Raw genomic sequence first — 18,570 nt, forward strand, 5'->3', positions numbered from 1 at the left:
CTCGCAAGTCGCAACATCAAGAGATGCAAGTTCGTTGCCGGCCTATTTCTTGAAGGTTTGCAGGTCGTATTGGTGTTATTTGAGACTTTTGGACGATGCCTTAGGCACCAAATTCGTAGACGTTATTGAATGCTATAAATTATAACTCAAGTTTAGTTATATTAGTGTTAGTATAAGACTACTTAGTACCTAACTACCTAACCTGTTGACGCAAATGTCTGTCGACACTTACTACAAGCTTATTAAAAGCTTGTTAGCAGCTTTCGCGTTGTGTAATGTTACACGTATAATGACATACCAATTTGCGTTGATAAATTTCTTTCCTAAGGCGGCAGTGCTGTATCATTATTGATATTAATTTAATTTCAGAGATGGAATTTGTGCTAATTGTACAGATAAGGAAGTTGCGCAATGTTTGTTGGGTAACGTAGATATCGAATATACTTGTTCCAAAATTCTTATTTTAGGTCGATGCTACCTACTCTCTAAAGTCTAAATAATTATTTTCAAACAAAAAAATTAATACCGACATCCACAGTAAAAACAATATTAATATTCAGTCCTGTGAACAGGTACCTAAACTAAAAGTGTTAAATAATTCTTATTCTTTATTAGCGCCTTTTTTAGAATTGTCCTAAGCTTGTACTTAGCTATTCCTAGCTAGTTAATTCCTATATCTGTACTCGATCTACATTATTTTGAAATCGATATCAGCTCCTAAAATTTCTGAGATTTTTGACACAGAATTTTTGGTCCGTTGAAAAACTAGAAAACTTGAGTTTTAAACGTATTCGGACTGGTCGAAACTCCAAAAACCTATTTCTAATATCACGACAATATCAAGACGATTCGTTTATAATTCCATGTCAGATTCAAGAGCTACCTGAAATACTAGAAGTGAGGTCCCTGGTATTAAAAGTTACGATGATCTCCCAGTAGCAATAAAACCAGTGGATTACGTAGAGAGCTATCTAATTGAACATGATATTAAAATCTGAAATTATATAACATTTATGATAGTATCCATAATGATAATATAATGTCAATTAATATTTTATTGCTGTATGAAATGAGCCGAAGTATTATAACTTTTAATGGCTCATCCTATTGTGCGTTCTTTAATGGTCAATTTCTAGATAGTATTTGCGATTGAGTCTATAAAATTAACGTTATATGTGGGCTCTAGTCTCTACACTCACAAGAAAATCACGAATGACTGCGATGCGCTATTGTGCATGGTTTTGAGGTTTCGCGGCAGTCTTCAGTAAGGATATTCCTGACTTGTACACGATGTTTATATTCCAAACAAACAAACAAGTATATACTAATTTATTGTGCAAAAAAACATCTTTAAAAATAATAATTGTTACGTGCTTAATTTATTTTTTTCTGTAAAGAGAAATAATTTGACCGTCTTTATTTCAGTAATTTTTTAAAAGTTACAGATTTTCTCATCATTCCTTTTATTTTCCAGTGCAATAGACATAGATTTATTTTGAATGGATAATTATTACATTACAAACTGCAATGCATGTTCCCAATTGCCCGTGTGGTCCGCGACCTGTACTTTCGTCTGAATCAAAGCAAACAGCGAATTGACTCACGTGTTTTCGCGCGTGTATAACCCGCCTAATGACAATTTTGTTTCCGCAAAATACTTTCACAACAGGAAGACCATAACCACCATAAGTTACAGCACAGGGACACGTAGGAAAGTTACTTTTTGCTTATCCACATGCCAAATACAGATATAATTAGACGGCTTTCTTCGCTCGCGGATCTTGAAGCGGTTTGCCGTTTCTAATATTACCAGCTTAAATTTCCTTTGGAAACTGTATTATTCCAGACGGCGCGGCGGCCGTCGTTATGGTCAGAAACTTCTATGCAAGTTTAGGTGGGGCTTAACACATCTTGGATTTTCCACTGTTTACTTAGTGCCAAATATCAGAGGAGTTCTATAGGAGGGCTCAAATATCCCCTCCCTTTCCTGTAGACCACCGGTTGCATCAATCATAAACGTTCGATATTTTAATTCTGCTAGACCGCGATCTTCCAGAGCCGTCGCATTCGCGCCAAGGCATGATTTGGACAGACATACAAAATGTGTGAAAGCGTTGGAGCTCCATAATGATGATGATGATGAAAGGTATCCATCGCACGTCAGCCGGCCGGCAGCGAGTGTTGCAAGTGCATTCCTCAGACAGCGGTGCGGGCGGGGGGCGGCGCGTTTCAATCAACATGTAAAATTACCGCCAATTAGAAAGGCCGATGACCCCTCCCGATCAGACTTGGTCATTTTCGTCAGTTCGTACTACGGTAAGCAACAGGTAAACTATTCTATTGATGTTTCTTTTTGGGTTTTATACTAGCTATGGCCAAAGTACGAGAGGAGACGAAAATTATAAATGTTTATTTTTTAAAACCAAACAACATTTAGATAAACATCTAGTAGCTATGGTTTAAACCACTAGAAATCAAATGACATTTAATATTAAGATTGCTGACTCGCCTCATGATGAGGACCATATTTAAGTGTTATGTGAATGTTAAGTAAACAGGATAGTGAAACTTCTTGCCAAAGTCCTCGGTGTATATTTCTTTTGTTCTTATGCTTGATTTGCATCTTACCGGTCGCGGTAGTATGCCCATTGCCCAGAGTCCAGCGATGTTGCGAATATCCGCATCCGCATCGATTTCGACATCCGCATCTGCATCGGCATCCGCATTAAATCAATGCGGATTTTTATGCGGAAGCGAATGTCATACGAGTTGCGACAAGAAAAAAAAGCGGCGGGGTCTGAGAATGGCGCGTGCCGTTTGCGCGTGACAAGTGACCAATCATGGGAGCGAAAAAGCCGGCCAATTAATCGGCCACGCACAATAGAGGGTTCCAAAGTACCGCTAGTTTTTGATAAGTTTTGTATCGTCAATGAATGTACAATTATAACATGTTTTACACTACTAACAACATTCCTTTGTACTTCTCAATAACTTATGAAGTCTTCTTAGCCGTGGTAATTTTCTTTTTAAATTTAGCATATTTCATACTCCCGTGAATTTTTCCACATATTTTTTCAACCGTTTAGCTAATAGGTGGGAGACACTGGACACTAACGATTTCTTCCACTTTAAAACTTTGCATATTTCACAAATGGGTCCCTAAATCGGAAAATGATCTTGGAATACTCGTAATATTTTTAAAAACCTTATCCAACAACACCACATACGGTGAAATAGACGCGAAATAAAAAGAATTATCCTCGCTTGATATGTAAGGAAGGCCCCATATTTTTTTTATCTACCACTAGATGATGCCCGCAACTCTGTTGCGCCAAAATTCGGATATCGCGCGGGAACCATACATTTTTCCGAGATAAAAAGTATCATAGTATCAAGTATCATGTCCTTTCTCGGGATTCACTATCTCATTATTATTATCTAGTAAAGGATAATAATAATGAGATAGTGCTTTTTGCTGATGACACTTCACTTATTTTTAAAGTGAAGCGACAACAGTCGAACTACGACGAGGTAAACAGTGCTCTCTCAAAAATAGTACATTGGTTTAATGTTAATAACTTACTTTTAAATTCTAGTAAAACTAAATGTATAAAGTTTACTTTGCCCAATGTTAGGCAAGTCCAAACCAATGTGCTATTAAATGATGAGAAGATGAATTTGGTAGATAACACTGTATTCCTAGGTATTACACTTGATAGTAAATTACAGTGGGGTCCTCACATTGCTAATCTAGCAGGTAGGCTCAGTTCTGCAGCATATGCAGTCAGAAAAATTAGAGAAATTTCTGACGAAGACACGGCACGATTAGTATATTTTAGTTATTTTCATAGTAGGATGTCATATGGAATCCTTTTATGGGGAAACGTTGCCGACATTAATACAATATTTGTGCTGCAGAAGCGAGCCATACGTTCTATTTATAAAATGTCTGCTTTAGAATCTCTGAGAGATAAATTTAAAGAAATTGGTATTCTAACTGTTGCTTCTCAATACATTTTGGATAATGTAATATATGTTAGAAAAAATATAAATAAATTTAAAGTTAAAAGTGACATTCACTGTAGAAATACTAGAAATAAGCACAAGCTGGACATGCCAGTGATCAGACTTAGTAAAGTCAGTAAATCTTTTAAAGGTCAATGTATACGCCTTTACAATAAAATCCCAGAAAACGTTCAAAATCTTTCCATTAATAAATTTAAAAAAGTAGTCAAAGAGCGTTTGTGTGCCAAAGCTTATTATAAGGTCAATGATTTCATAGAAGATGGCACATCTTGGGAGTAGGATGGCTTCTTGCAAGGCTACTTCTACATTATTATATTATGACTTACAATTATGTATGTTGACATTGTATATAATATTAAGTTACAAAATTGTAAACTTTATTTTAAAAGAATAATTTTTCTCTCACTTTTTTGGTAAAAAGTGGAACCCGTGCGAGTTTCTTACGCCGGTTCTTCTCGCCGGGGTAGTTCCCGAACCGGTGGTAGGCATCAGGTAGACATTCTGAAAAAATTTGATTCAAATTTACTCAGAAATAAAACATTTTTTATTTATTTTTTTTTTATTCAAAGTATCTCCATGCCAAATTCATCGGTTTCACATGAAGATACTCACGAAAAATTATCTTAATATTAATCAAAAAATTTGTTCTCCCTAGAACCTGTACTATTATTTTGTAATACATTAATAAAAATAATACTTTTTCATTTTAATTCCGCATATATAACATAATAAATCCGCATCCGCATCCGCGGATGTGAACCTCTAAAAATCCGCATCCGCATTCGCATCCGCGGATGTGAAAAAATCGGGATCCGCAACATCCCTCCAGACATAATAAAGTGTATCGACGTTATGACTTTATTAACTCTCACTTTGTAAATCAACTTAGAATTTTTAAAATTGCGCCAGTCTGGTCCACCTCTATTTAAATATTAAATAGTCTATCTCGTTCCTCATATGAAAGAAAATGCGTGATATTATTGCAGGGTTAGCTTGATCTTGCAGGCGCAAATGACCCTTTATTGTTTACGAGCTAACCCTACAATGTTCGAGCTCGGGTGACACCAATTAGCCCAGGGCGTGTCGACTGGACCCCCGCTGATTTAGTGTTAACTGCCTAGGAAGTTTCTCTATCCGGCAATATAACTAAGAGTTTTTACCGCATATAGTGAGAATACTCGTGCTAACGTCGAGCGATATCAGAAATGGCATCGCAGAAAGTCAGCGAAAAATGAGTCGACTGAGGCGATATGCACGGAAGCTAGTATCGACCTATGTCTATATTAACAACTATTCTGCAAAGGTCTTCAGAAGAAAATCTTTTACTATGAGTATTGGAGTGTGCATCATGACGTTTAGATTGCCAATCAAATCTCGGCAAATCGCACTGGCTCGTACTTACTTTTTAATTCTAAAAAACTACTATTAATACTAGTACTTTTCTATTAGTAAGGGGGTCAGTTTAGGAACACACCCATATCCAAGCATAATACCCCACATGGTCATAAACAGCCTCAAACGCTGGTGAAATATTCATGACGTCACCGTGTCACATTAAAGCGCTACTCCATTTCTTTGTGGTAATCCACCACTTCCTAGTTCTATAATGGAGGCTCGACCGGTCTGATAGGTTTTTGTTGGTGGCAGATGCTGCCTTTTATAAATGTTAATAATCTTGTACTTGTTGTGTATGTATGAGCATCGCGAGTCGGTATGTCTGGATGGGATGCTTCCTATGGTTCCGTAAGATCAAACGTAGCATGGGTGCTGTATGTCAAACAACTTCGCTACAAGATGTGCGGATTCCAAGGCTTTTTGCGAGTAGATTATCCAGTTAAAAACAAAAGCTACCTACTTCCAATTTTTGGAAAAAAATATTAGCTTACGAAATATGTAATATATATATTTTTTTATTATTAAAATCGGGGCCGTATATATATATATATACTACTTATATTATACTATATCTATATATATAAAAGAAAGTCGTGTTTGTTACAACACTTATAACTCGAGAACGGCTGGACCAATTGCCATGGTTTTTGATTTGTTGGATTTGTTTCCGTCCCGAATAGCAGAATACATCTGAAAAACAATGAAAACTCGATATGTGTAATGATTAATGAATACTTTATCATTTCAATAAATGCTGATTTGTTTATTACATGTCAAACATTTGTTGTCCAATCCTGTCAAATAGTGTAACAACTATTTTTTTTTTGGAGCTTATGGCCTGGTTGCTGAGACCTTTAGCCCGGCCGCACATTGTCCGAAATTTCTGATACGAAACATTTGAACGTCGGCCGGACCGCCACACCGCACACTACGTCGGAAGCTGGCTGAACCGGCAAGACTAGACGATAAAGTACGAGACGTCATCTTGCAGGAGTTAAAGGGCGAAGAAGGTCATGACAAATTTACCGGCGAAAATTACCAGAGTCACCGGGAATTTTTATAATTTTGTAATTTAGAAGACAAGACTTATTTTATTACTTATTGATTATGTTTATTTTTATGAAGCATTTTAAAATAGGTTTTGATGATTATTGCGCACATGTTGCCTCCCCCGGGAGTGTATTTATTTTTTGTAAAATGTCTACAAAGTTCAGGTACTGTTATATTTGTTTGTTTTAGACATTAATTTTCGAAAATTTTTTATTAACTGAAAATAATACCTAAGATTGCCATTATTGGTTCCGTCACCAGAGCCATTGTGCTCCCTGCTTTATGGCGAAACACTAGAATCACGACATTTTCCTTCGGTTTTCCTTCCTGGCGCTATAACTCCAGAACGCACGAACCGATTTCCACGGTTTTGCATTCGTTGGAAAGGTCTCGGGCTCCGTGAGGTCTATAGAAAAAAAATCAGAAAAACCTTCAAGAGAAAAGCAGGAAAATAGGGAAAATAGGGAAAATAGTTTTATGGCAAAACAACGTTTGCCGGGACAGCTAGTACTTAATAATAGAATAGACTATAATACATACATATAATAAATAAATATATATTTATTGCTTTATAAATTACATAATAATAAGATTAATGTTTTGAACGATGTGGTCCCAGTCGGTGTGGCGGCCAGTAGATCCGACAATTTACGATTTCCTTACATTTTATGCTGCTTCACCCTTTGCCTTTAGATGTTGTGACATTGGCTTGGTGGAGAGGGGTCACTCAAGCTGGGTGGAGTTTCTAGGGTGTTAAAGAGATATCGTTCTGTGTCGAATCTACCCGCCATGTGGCTTAGGACTTTATCGTTCCTGTCTTTTATAGCCATTTTTATGTTATAATCAATATGTAATATATTACAAAGTCTATTATTTAGCCTTTTTTGTATATTACATATTAATATTACAAGAATTTAACCTCCCATTATATTTAGCCTTTATCGACTTTAATAAAGCTTTTGACAGCATATATCATAAAAGCATCTTTTCAGCTCTCAACAAACAGGGTATTGAACCTATTTACGTAGACTTGCTTAAAACAATTTACCGAAGAAGTACAGCCGCCATTAAATTACAATCTGCAGGCCCAAGATTTTCTATCGAGAGGGGTGTTAAACAGGGTGACCCAATTTCTCCACGCCTTTTTACGAGCGCCTTAGAGGAGGTTTTTCAGAAAGTCTCGATTGGCTGGGGAGACAAAGGTGTTGTTATCGGCAAGAAAAGGTTAACAAACCTTCGCTTCGCCGATGACATAGTTCTGTTTGCCACTTCAGCTCAAACCCTACAGTCAATGCTAGACGACCTCAGCATGGCGAGCCTCGAGGCGGGACTTCAAATGAATCGAACAAAGACCAAGCTCATGTCAAATAGCACGAAACGTAGAGTCAAAGTGGATGGGGAGGAGATACACTATGTCGACGAGTACGTTTATCTAGGCCAACTAATATCTTTTTATAACAGGCAAGACAAAGAAATAGACCAACGTGTTGAGAAGGCATGGAGAAGCTTTTGGTCAATGAAACATCTGATGAAAGGGGACCTACCAATATGCCTAAAACGTAAACTCGTGGACATGTGTATCTTGCCTATTCTGACCTACGGTGCCCAGTCCTGGTCTTTGACAGCTTCACAGAAGTCCCGACTCGGAGTTTGCCAACGAGCTATGGAACGCAGCATTCTAGGTATAAAAAGGATTGACCGCGTCCGGAATACCACCCTGCGTTCCCAAACGAAGCTCGTTGACGTAGGCAGAAAGGCAGCTAGCCTTAAGTGGAGCTGGGCAGAGCACGTTTCCCGTATGCACCCGGACAGGTGGGCGCGTCTAGTTTCGGAGTGGCTACCGAATGGTCGGCGTAACAGAGGCCGACCCAAGAAAAGGTGGCGCGACGAACTAGATGCGTTTGATAAAGAGTGGCCAACAACTTCACAGGATCGTGAACTTTGGAAAGAGAGAGGGGAGGCCTTTGCCCAGCAGTGGGACACTGTAGGCTGATAATAATAATAATGTATATTACATATTACAAAGTCTATTATTTAGTCTCCCAATGCAGTTTCCATAGTAATAATTACATGCAAACATCACAAAAAAAGGTAATACGTCTGCTGCGTTAGATAATCACGGCAAAAACGAAGCAGGAAGGATCTGACAAGTGCTTATTTCGCTATCGCTGATAAGTTGAGAAAAACCCGCAAATTGTGGGGTAGAGGTTTCCGCATAGCAGCACGCAGACATTGTTCTACGGGAAGGTTCGAACAATCGGCGGTGACTCTAATCATATGGTGGAGTTGGCGACAGATGATAACACTGAGATTGCTGGAGTTTGTACTTTTTCTGTTCAATTTCACTGTCCCAAGACAGTTTCAGCGTATCTGGGAAGCCTGCTAGACTCTCTCATCCAGGCGGATCCATAGAACAAGCAAAACCATCAAGAATGAATCAGAAGAAGGTAGTTATTTTGAAGGTCTAATATGAAGGAGATGGTCTACTAGTGTGGTTTATATTGTGCTACAAATGAGCTCCAAATAATTATATAACAGACCCTGAAGTACGGCTGTATGAATCACTCGAAGTATGAGGAAGTGTTATAGAATATAACATAGACCTTGATCTGAATAATAATGAGAGAAAATAAGTCGAGCGTGAAGGGAATGTGAAAATTTGAAACCTGTTTTGGCATATTAATAGGTACTTCTATCCATATACAAGGATAATTTAACCCGTTATATTTAAAGTATTGGCAACATGTAAATAAACAAGAAACATGCGGTTTTTAGGTTATAAGCATTTTTATTAACCTTTGTTCCTACTTCCTACTGCTGGGAAACGGCTTATCCCAGGGTCTTCCATTTTACTCTCTTATACGCCACTGTTGGCCAGCCTGGCTGCTCGTCGTGGTAACTTTTCCTGAGCCGACCACGGTTGTACCGTCCAATGTTGTAAATAATTAATACGAAAAAAAAAACGATGAACTCCAGAGAAATATGAAAGGACGGCTCAAAATATGTCCGTTTCCTGATTAACAGGCACATAAGGCATTAAATTTCCACGAGCCGGGGAAAGCTCAAGTAATCATAGTAATTTAGGTCTTGGACCCACACCGCAATGGAAATTGTATCGCCTATCGATTTCTATGCTAATAACTTGTGATGGTTTATTGTATTGAGGGCAATACCATATACTTACGGCGTTGTTAAATTGATAAATAGATCCATACGTTAGTGACCAATCCATAACTATTGGAATAGATAAAATATAAATTTCAGGTAATAAACGATTTGCCTGAGCTGCTTACCCTGCCAATTACAAAATTGCCTTTGTTATATTTTGCGAAACAATTTAAATACATTCAATACAAAAGAAGCTAGTCTATAGTAATAGAAGTAGACAGACTAGAAAAGCCTAAACTAAAAGATTCTAAAGCAAAAAAGATTGACGGAAAATTTCCACCCGCTAAAAGAAATGTCGGGAACCGCGTTATGTAAGTGAGTTGTTAAGTGGTTGGTTATTTGTAAATAAATACCGACAGCACAACTTACACAAGCCTTGCTTCACAGCGCCCGCGGGGACGGTGGGCCAGTGACAGCGAAGCTGTAGCTAGAAGTGCTACTATATAGCTACTATACTATATGGACAGTAATGATATACCTAGGAAAAATATCTGCTGTAGCTACAGCAGATATATTTGTAGTTTTTTTTATGTAATTCCCCTGCTAGCTAGCAGGGAAGTACATTAAAAAAACTACAAATATATCTGCTGTAGCTACAGCAGATATATTTGTAGTTTTTTTTATGTACTTCCCCTGCTAGCTAGCAGGGGAAGTACATTAAAAAAACTACAGGGACAGAAATGAAGCTCTATAAAACGCGTAGCTCTTAATACCTGTTGAGCTATCTGGAACAAGGGAACTATAGAGATAGCAATCATCGGAACGTTAGCTAAGCAGCTCGTAAAAAGTCGAATGAAATAGCTACGTAAGGACGTAGCAAAGCTACGAGTATCGAAACTAAATAGTAAGCAAACCCATTATTATATTACCAATTTCTTGAAAAGCCTAAGATCAAAGATACAAGATATGATTTGAACAAGAAGAAGCGATTAAAACAGTAGCAACATTCTAGGACAAGAAATCATAAAAATATCATAAGTAACAAATAATGAATTCCCTAGAATCAACCCCAAAAATTGCAACACTTCAAATCAAGACACGTTCTGAGTCCTCAACATAACCGATCACCATCAGAATTTGAAACAGTAGAGGCGTCAAAATTTGCAGTCACGAAATATCGCTCACAGTGCGCACGCGGCCCGCGATTCGCATACCACTCCCCGAGTTACCCAACTCTTCGGAAACAGATTTTAATATCATAACCTCGTGACTCGTGTGGAGAACGAGATCCTATAGATAATTTGATGGGAACACGATATTGTATTTCAATAAGCCAATGTTTTGTTCAATTTTAATGTTAGGTGGAGTTCTAGGAGGTAATAATCTGATTATTGTGAAGTCATTAGATTAGATTTAAATGTTTGATAGCCTAATAATAATGTTTTTGCTAATATGATAAATGCAAAAGCTGTCTGCCCCCTCTTCACGCTTAACCCATCAATCCAACGGAGCCGGCTGTCGCATAACAATTGAAAACATATAGTGTCTGCGATACCCACGATGGAGGTGTTAAACAGTTTAATCGATTTACTTGAGCCATGAGGTATGAAGATCCTATCCTATAAGCGACATAATATGATAATTTTTATTGAAGAAAAATTAATGGTCCCCGCGCGATATACGAAATTTGGCCAAATGGAGTGACGGGCATCTATAAATTATGGCCATCAGCAGTTATAAACAAACCAACATACTTATCGAAAAATTTTGAAATTAAAAATTGACCCTCCTAAAAGAGGTTAGGAAATCCTCCTTTTAATTACTACCTGTCAGGCCCTGAGTTGGGTCAAAAAGGTCAAAACTAATATCATTTTAACGCCTTTAGTCACCTCAGGCGTTTCGTTAATTGGATTTAGAATGGACTTTGTCATAAAAACGATACCTTTATCCTTATGTAACTATTAGCTGAATGTGAAATAAAAAGTAACATTTGAATACTAAATGGAGTTATTTATGGAGAGAAACCTTGAACCCCGACCCTGTTAGTTTATTCCAACATTTATACAGCTCCTATTTAGGGTCCGTATACGAAATTTTGTCGATTTCGCTGATTTATCAGCGCAGACGTGATTTAACAGTTAAAATACAGTATTTCTATAAGTTTTAATGCACAACATGTAAGATCATTTCAATTATAATCTAATGTTGGAGCTAGTTTTTTTTTAAAGTATTTTTAAATAATCCAACTCAAACCCGCGACAGTTTTGTGATTTTTGCTGTAAAAGGTTTAGTATATCACCTGTTTATGGATTGTATTGACGTCTTAACGGTATGAAAAAAAATACAATGTACTGTTGAGAAAGTCGTCTATATAATGTTGGAATTACTTTTTACTACTTTAATATGAAATAGTTGAGTAAAAAATATGTAACTCGGCAAAATTTTAGAGAAAATGGGCAAAGAATTGCTGTTAATTTCGGCAACTTGGAGCTGTAATTCATAAAAGAAAACGACAGAAATAATCTATGGATAAAATCCTATCCAATTCGAGAAAAAAGAAAAAAAAAACAAATTGTACCAAAAAACACAATTCAAAACAACGAGTAATATAATGTGAGATTTAGGTAATTGAAATTACATAATTACTTACATGTTGTGCATTAAAACTTATAGAAATACTGTATTTTAACTGTTCAATCACGTCTGTTAAATCAGCGAAATCGGCAAAATTTCGTATACGGACTCTTAAGTCGGGATTCTATCTAATGTGAGTTTATTAATAATCCTCGTGTCGCGGTGTTTGTTAACAAACTCCTCTGAAATGGCTGGACCGATTTCGATGTGCCTATCGTGTATCTAAAAATCGACCAAAATTTGTAACTGAAACAAATATGGGAAAACTACAATTACCGGGTCAGCTAGTGTAGGATCAACATAACCAAATTCTACCCCAGAAGATGAAACATCTGGCATTGTATAATCAAAGTCATTAGATGTTAAAAATAGCACCTACATCGTAATCTCGGTAATAGCACCCGACACTCGAGTAAACAACCAATAACTTTCTAATGACAATCAGGCAATGACAATCAACGCAGTGGGTCACACCGTCGGCGGTTACGACGTACAGACTAGGCCATTCATTTTGTATAGACACTTAGGTCAACTAATTGACCCTGCAAATATTGTTTTGTCATGAAAAAATTAATACGACATTTTTGTCCAAAACAAAGAAGGACCACTCATTACATTTAGCCGATTTTCAGATCTATCCGATAAGCACACAAATATCATAAAAATCGGGTTAAACACTTAGGAAGAGGCAATAAACGTACTCGATTAAATCTAGGTAGGTACCTAACCTTAGCAGTTTGTGCCTTGTAGCTTTAAGCAAAAGAGACAAGGGAATTTTTATTTATTTACTTTAATAAGGTTCACCAACAGTACATACATTGATACACATATAAAATAATTAAGCAAAGTAAAGATCTGATGTATGTACCAATTATAGGCGTACACATCATTACAAATTGAGTGACAAATTATTACACTTTAATAAATGATATTAGACAAAGATAACAATGATAAAGTTATTAACAGAGATAACAAAATGACTAATATTTGAGTTACAGGAGAGAGTGCTAAGTGGTTTGAAAGGCATTCATCAAAGAGTTTTTAAATTTATTTATGTTATGAATACAAAGGGGTAACTAAATTTTAATACAAAATTATACGACAGTGAAACTAATATAAAATACATGCATAAGATTTAAATACAACAATGTAGTAGCGAATTCTGAGTGTGTATCGTGATAGTCGCGGAGTGTGCACGCGCAGCAAAAGAAACGTACCCGCTCGTGCGTACAACTTGCACTACTTAACAAGCCACTTGCGCCGTAGAAAGCTTAGGAAATTCATTGTTTCGCAATCGTCAATAACAGCGAGAACGACAAATTGCCGGAAAATACATTAGTCACTTGGGCTAGAAGCAGAAAAAGAAAGAGAACTAATTAAATTATGAGGGTTGGAAGTAGAAAGAGAAAGACGAAGTACAGAAAACGTAGAGTAGAGAGAACAGAGGTAATTAATGACGCTGGTAATGTGTTGTTTGCCCAGATTTAAATAAAACATGGTTCAGGAAGATTCCACTATTTAATGTAGCATAGTTCCATCTAGCCTGTTTCCTATCAAACAGCAAAATTGACCTATCAAGCCCCATAAGGACATCGGTGACCGCGACAACAATAGAGTAACAATAGATTTCCTAAGAATCCGCGATCGAAGGATAATGCAATAAAATTTAAATTAAATGGATAATTAATACTCCTTGTGACCAATTTCTTTGCAGGTTCTAAGACAGCTTTAGCAAGTCCCTAACGTATGCCTTTGCCCAAAAAAAACACTACTAAATTGTTTGCGCAGCTAGTAAAACATGGTAGAGCTATTATGCTCCTTGCTTAAGCAGCACCAAACAAAACTAAGAACTTTCTTCGTGTTCAAACTGTATCTAATAAAGAAAACTTGCAAATACTTCGAGAATAGGAACACAGAAAACATTCACCAGTAGCAAACTAACGGCGGCACAATGTTGTAAGCAATAAACGCTTACACCATACGTAATGTGTTTTTGACGACATCCTATAAACGTGTTCCTAACCACATGAGGCTTGTTTACAACATCATCAGCCTAGGGACTAATGTCACTCAAGTATTTCAACAGAAAGCTGTAGGCCTCACTCTTTATGTAGAGTCAAAAGGACAAAGAAGGTAAAAATCAAGTGTTTCACTAAAGCCATTTCACCGGTGATCTCCCTAGTCCCTACGTCTTACGGCTCCTTGATCTGAGGCGAGTATAACATTTTTAACCCATCCCAAAAGTTCAAGAAGTTCTCAAAAACTCTTCAAAGAAATGAAAAATATCATGAAAGATCCATCTCTTACCTTTCCAGTATATGGAATTAAAAAGAAAAAACTTTTAGGGCAAATAACATTGTTAGTACTTAGTCTGAAGACAATCCTATTTGACTAAAACTCTACAGTACAATATTTGAGGATTTCTTCATACAATTTACCGAAGTTGTTCTTATTGCATTGCGGAACTGCAAAATCGAAGCTATTGCCAAATATTATTCGTTTATAGCTTATAAATAAACGGCTTTGGGTAACTCACGACCGCCGATCGACATTCGAACTATGGCGAATGGTTAGCATTTCAGATATCGATCTATTGTTTGTTTACATTGTATTAATTACATGATCATTATAATATTTTGTTGTTAAAATGACAACCTCTTGAGCGGTGTTGGGATTTTGGGGCGGGTAAAAAACTTTAAAATCGCGCCAGGACCCAGATCGAAAATTCGTAAGACGGAGGATGATTAGTATGATTAGTAGGACAGGACGTAATTTCTAAAAATGTAGGCCTACTGGTTCGTAGTGCTAACGGGTTTCTCATGAAGGCTTATTTCTAAATATTTTTAGTAATTAGGTATATCGCGTACAGTTAGCATGTATATAGCATCTGAAGTAAGTCCTTGAAGTACCTTAAAAGTCATAAATAGGACGACATAAAACATTGTTTTACAAGGTTTGTCCGTAGTGTGAACATGGCTTTACATAAATAGTCAACAGGCGGCACGCGCATTCCTGTCGCTACATAATTATTCAACTCGTCAAATAATGGAGAAAGTGTACTAGTAATTATTGATTCAGGACAATACACCTGTCATGTCCATATACCATGACACCTGCGTAAGGTGTCAGCATCAGGTGAGCATTCCACTTGTTTCTGTAACGGTGCACGAGCCTTCCGTAATAATATACCATCGAGACAACTTGCGCCCGCGGGCGTCCTTTAAGACTAGGGAGGTTGGCAGACTTCAATCAAGAGGGAAGAACTATCTTGAAATTAAGTTGAGATAAACATCTGGAAGAGAATTATTAGATAGCAGATAATAAAATTTTGCGAAATTAAATAATGTTACAACGCAGATAACTTAACCATAAAATATTGCGTTATCCTCAACTTGAAAGTCCTAAACAAAATCCCGGTTATTATAACCAGATCGGGTGCATCTAGAGAGTCCCGTTCCAATTCATTCTACCTTTCACATGACCTTTACGCCGACCACATAAGGATCATCCCGAGCTTAGCAACTTGGACTAAACGATAGGCCTAACAATGACTCATCATATTGACACCTCAAAGGCTCGCGCCGGAGAAATTCAGATATTATCGATCTGGAACATGGCGGAGATCGCACCGCCCCCTTTTTATGCAAATGTGGCGGCTCCAGTGAGGATCGCTTCTTTAATTACACGGCCCCGTGGCCTTTGATGATAGACCAGATAGAGCCTTCGAGGTGGGTGATGAATATTGAGATCCAGTAATGCGGTGCAAACAATAACATGGTCGTAGAAACATGGGTGGTGATGGTCCAGATAAAGATGAAATAGCTGTTGGAAAGCATAATAAATATGGCCCCGTAGCATTGAAAATCTACCAAGGAATAAAGAAACTACATTGCATAGTTTAATTTTAACTTTGGATGTGAAAATAATTTACAGATAAATTCTTTACTTAGAGCCAGTCCACACGGGCGTTGCGTCAGCGTTGCGTCGACGCAGCACTGCCGTTGCGTTGTTTTACATACAAACTAGATGTCCCGCGCGGCTTCGCCCGCGTAAATTAGAAATTTTACAGAATCCGTAGGTCCATTTTCCCATAAAAAATATTTCCCCCGTTTTTCCCACATTTTCCTGAGTTTCTTCTGTCGTATTAGTCTTAGAGTAATAATATAATATAACCTTCTCGATAAATGATGAGTCTTACTCGATAAATGATCTATCTAACACTGAGATAAGTTTTTAAATCGGACCTGTAGTTTCTGAGATTGACGCGTTCAAGCAAACATACTCTTCAGGTTTATAATATTAGGTAGATATAGATTTTTTTTAATTATCGCTTGACAAACTCGAGTCTCGATCTAAAAGACTATGAAATGGTATAATATGGTAGTGATGATGATGATGATGATGATGATGAAGAATGTAATTTGCATAGTAGCATATGCTTTCTGTTCTTAAAACAACGCCGAAACTCCCAAACTTGTATCTATAAAGAATCAGGAATTCTCTCAGCACCTTCCGAACCACGGTATACCAGGTATACCTCGGTGCAAAATCTTACTTGTTGGTAGCATATGCTTAGAATACTTCTCACGAAACCGAAGTCACCATATGTTTCCCTATAAGTTTTGAGGAGTTCCCTCGATTACTTATGGATCCTTCATCAGATCACCACTTTTCTGAATATAATACCAAATTGGGATGATACCCTATATACCAAAAGAAAAATTTTGAAAATCGGTTAACAAACGGCGGAGTAATCGTTGAATATAAGAAAACGAACATAACACCTCCCCCATTTTGAAAGTCGGTTAAAATTGTAGCCTATGTGTTATTTATTTAATATTTTAATCAGCACATGAATTGAATAACAAAATTTTTTTCAAATTAATCGTAGCACCATCTGTCAGGACAAACTAAAATTGAAATAGAATAATATTGAATGCGATGATAGCGCCGTCCGCCGGATCTAATGTAAAACATTCCAAAATCAACAACTCCTTATAAATAAGAAATTAATTGAAAAAACATTTTCCAGTAGACCAAACTGTAAATCTAACCCATTCTCGAATCTCCACGAACACACACAAAAAATTTCATCAAAATTGGTCCAGTCGTTTAGGAGGAGTTCAGTCACATACACACGCACACAAGAAATATATATATTAAGATAACCAAGGTGTTCACACGGCGCGCTAAGTCGTGACAGCAGTGTACAACGCACACCAGCAGCCCTCGAGACGAATCGGGAGGGGGTGTTGAAGACTGCTTCGTAATAACGCCGCGCTGTGATGACGCAGCGCCCGTGTGGACTGGCTCACGAAGTTCCATCTAGGAACGGGTGTTAGATATTGAGATTTGAAATAGGTTAAAGTGTCAGTGTTAAAGCAAAAAAGCAAAGATTACAAATCGGTTGCAGATAAAAATAGCCATTTTTAAAACTGTTAATGCCGTTATCATTAATCTAATTCTTAGGAAGTCATTTGCTTAATCAATTCTTTTGCCCACAGGCTTGTAAGAAATGAACGACTCCTGCCAAATCGAGATAAAAGCATACTAATTTCAAACCGGACCAGCGAAAACTGCATCCGATTTCGTGCTTTCGTGTTAAAGTGGTGCATGCTCGTGCAAACACGCAGACAGACAGAATAATCTAAAAATAAATGATTTGGTTTCGTGTTGTTTCTTTTTATCTTCAGACTTCGGTCGTCAACTTTATTCTAAAAACGAAACGCGTATTTAACGAAAGAGGAGTCAACAATTATTAAAAGCTTCAAGTGTCCGAAAAATATTTAAATGTTTCTGAAAACAAAAGAGCTGTAACGTCGAGGTTCCTAGAAATAAAAAACATCGATACAATCGATTTCCAAAACGATGATCGAAATTCACGGTACGATGTGCACGCGAATTATTGTCGTATTATGCAAACGATCGAAACGCCGAATCAGGATCGCGATAAGGTTCGGCAGGGGACCGACATTCGGCGCCAAAAAGTGTCAAAAACCTCCCGACCGCCTCGAGGAGTAAATTGAAGATGGCAGACCAATATTAATCACGGACGGAGTTTTATCAATTCACGCGTCCGAGAGAATTGTAAATTTCTTATTTATTGTTGAGAAATGTGTTAATAATTTTCTTTTTTTATCGCCGGGTCAGGCACCGCGTTGGAACAGACGAAGAGTATATTATTTACGAAGTCCACGCTTTGACGAAAAGATCCAAGACTCTGATTGTGTAATGATTCGTTACTAAAATTCCCTCTTCCAAATCCTTACCCCCACCTCTACGTGTATTTGCATTTCGATCAGTTTTATGTTATTGGACCCGCGGTATCATAACAATACATTTTCGAGAACATCGTTT

At 37.3% G+C, this 18,570-nt stretch overlaps 1 protein-coding gene and 1 long non-coding RNA gene across 4 annotated transcripts in view; one reads left to right on the top strand and one right to left on the bottom strand.

Annotated features, from left to right (window-relative positions):
• The window catches only part of LOC121731569 (protein outspread), a 256,640-nt gene that overhangs the window by 119,604 nt on the left and 118,466 nt on the right, over positions 1-18,570 (bottom strand). The gene's annotated exons all lie outside the window — the stretch shown is intronic.
• Positions 192-11,816, top strand: LOC121731580. Its single transcript, XR_006036258.1, has 3 exons — positions 192-204; positions 6,429-6,431; positions 11,658-11,816. It is a non-coding gene; the product is annotated as an uncharacterized LOC121731580 (long non-coding RNA).

The sequence above is a fragment of the Aricia agestis genome, chromosome 11 (assembly GCF_905147365.1).
Source record: "Aricia agestis chromosome 11, ilAriAges1.1, whole genome shotgun sequence".
NCBI lineage: Eukaryota > Metazoa > Arthropoda > Insecta > Lepidoptera > Lycaenidae > Aricia > Aricia agestis.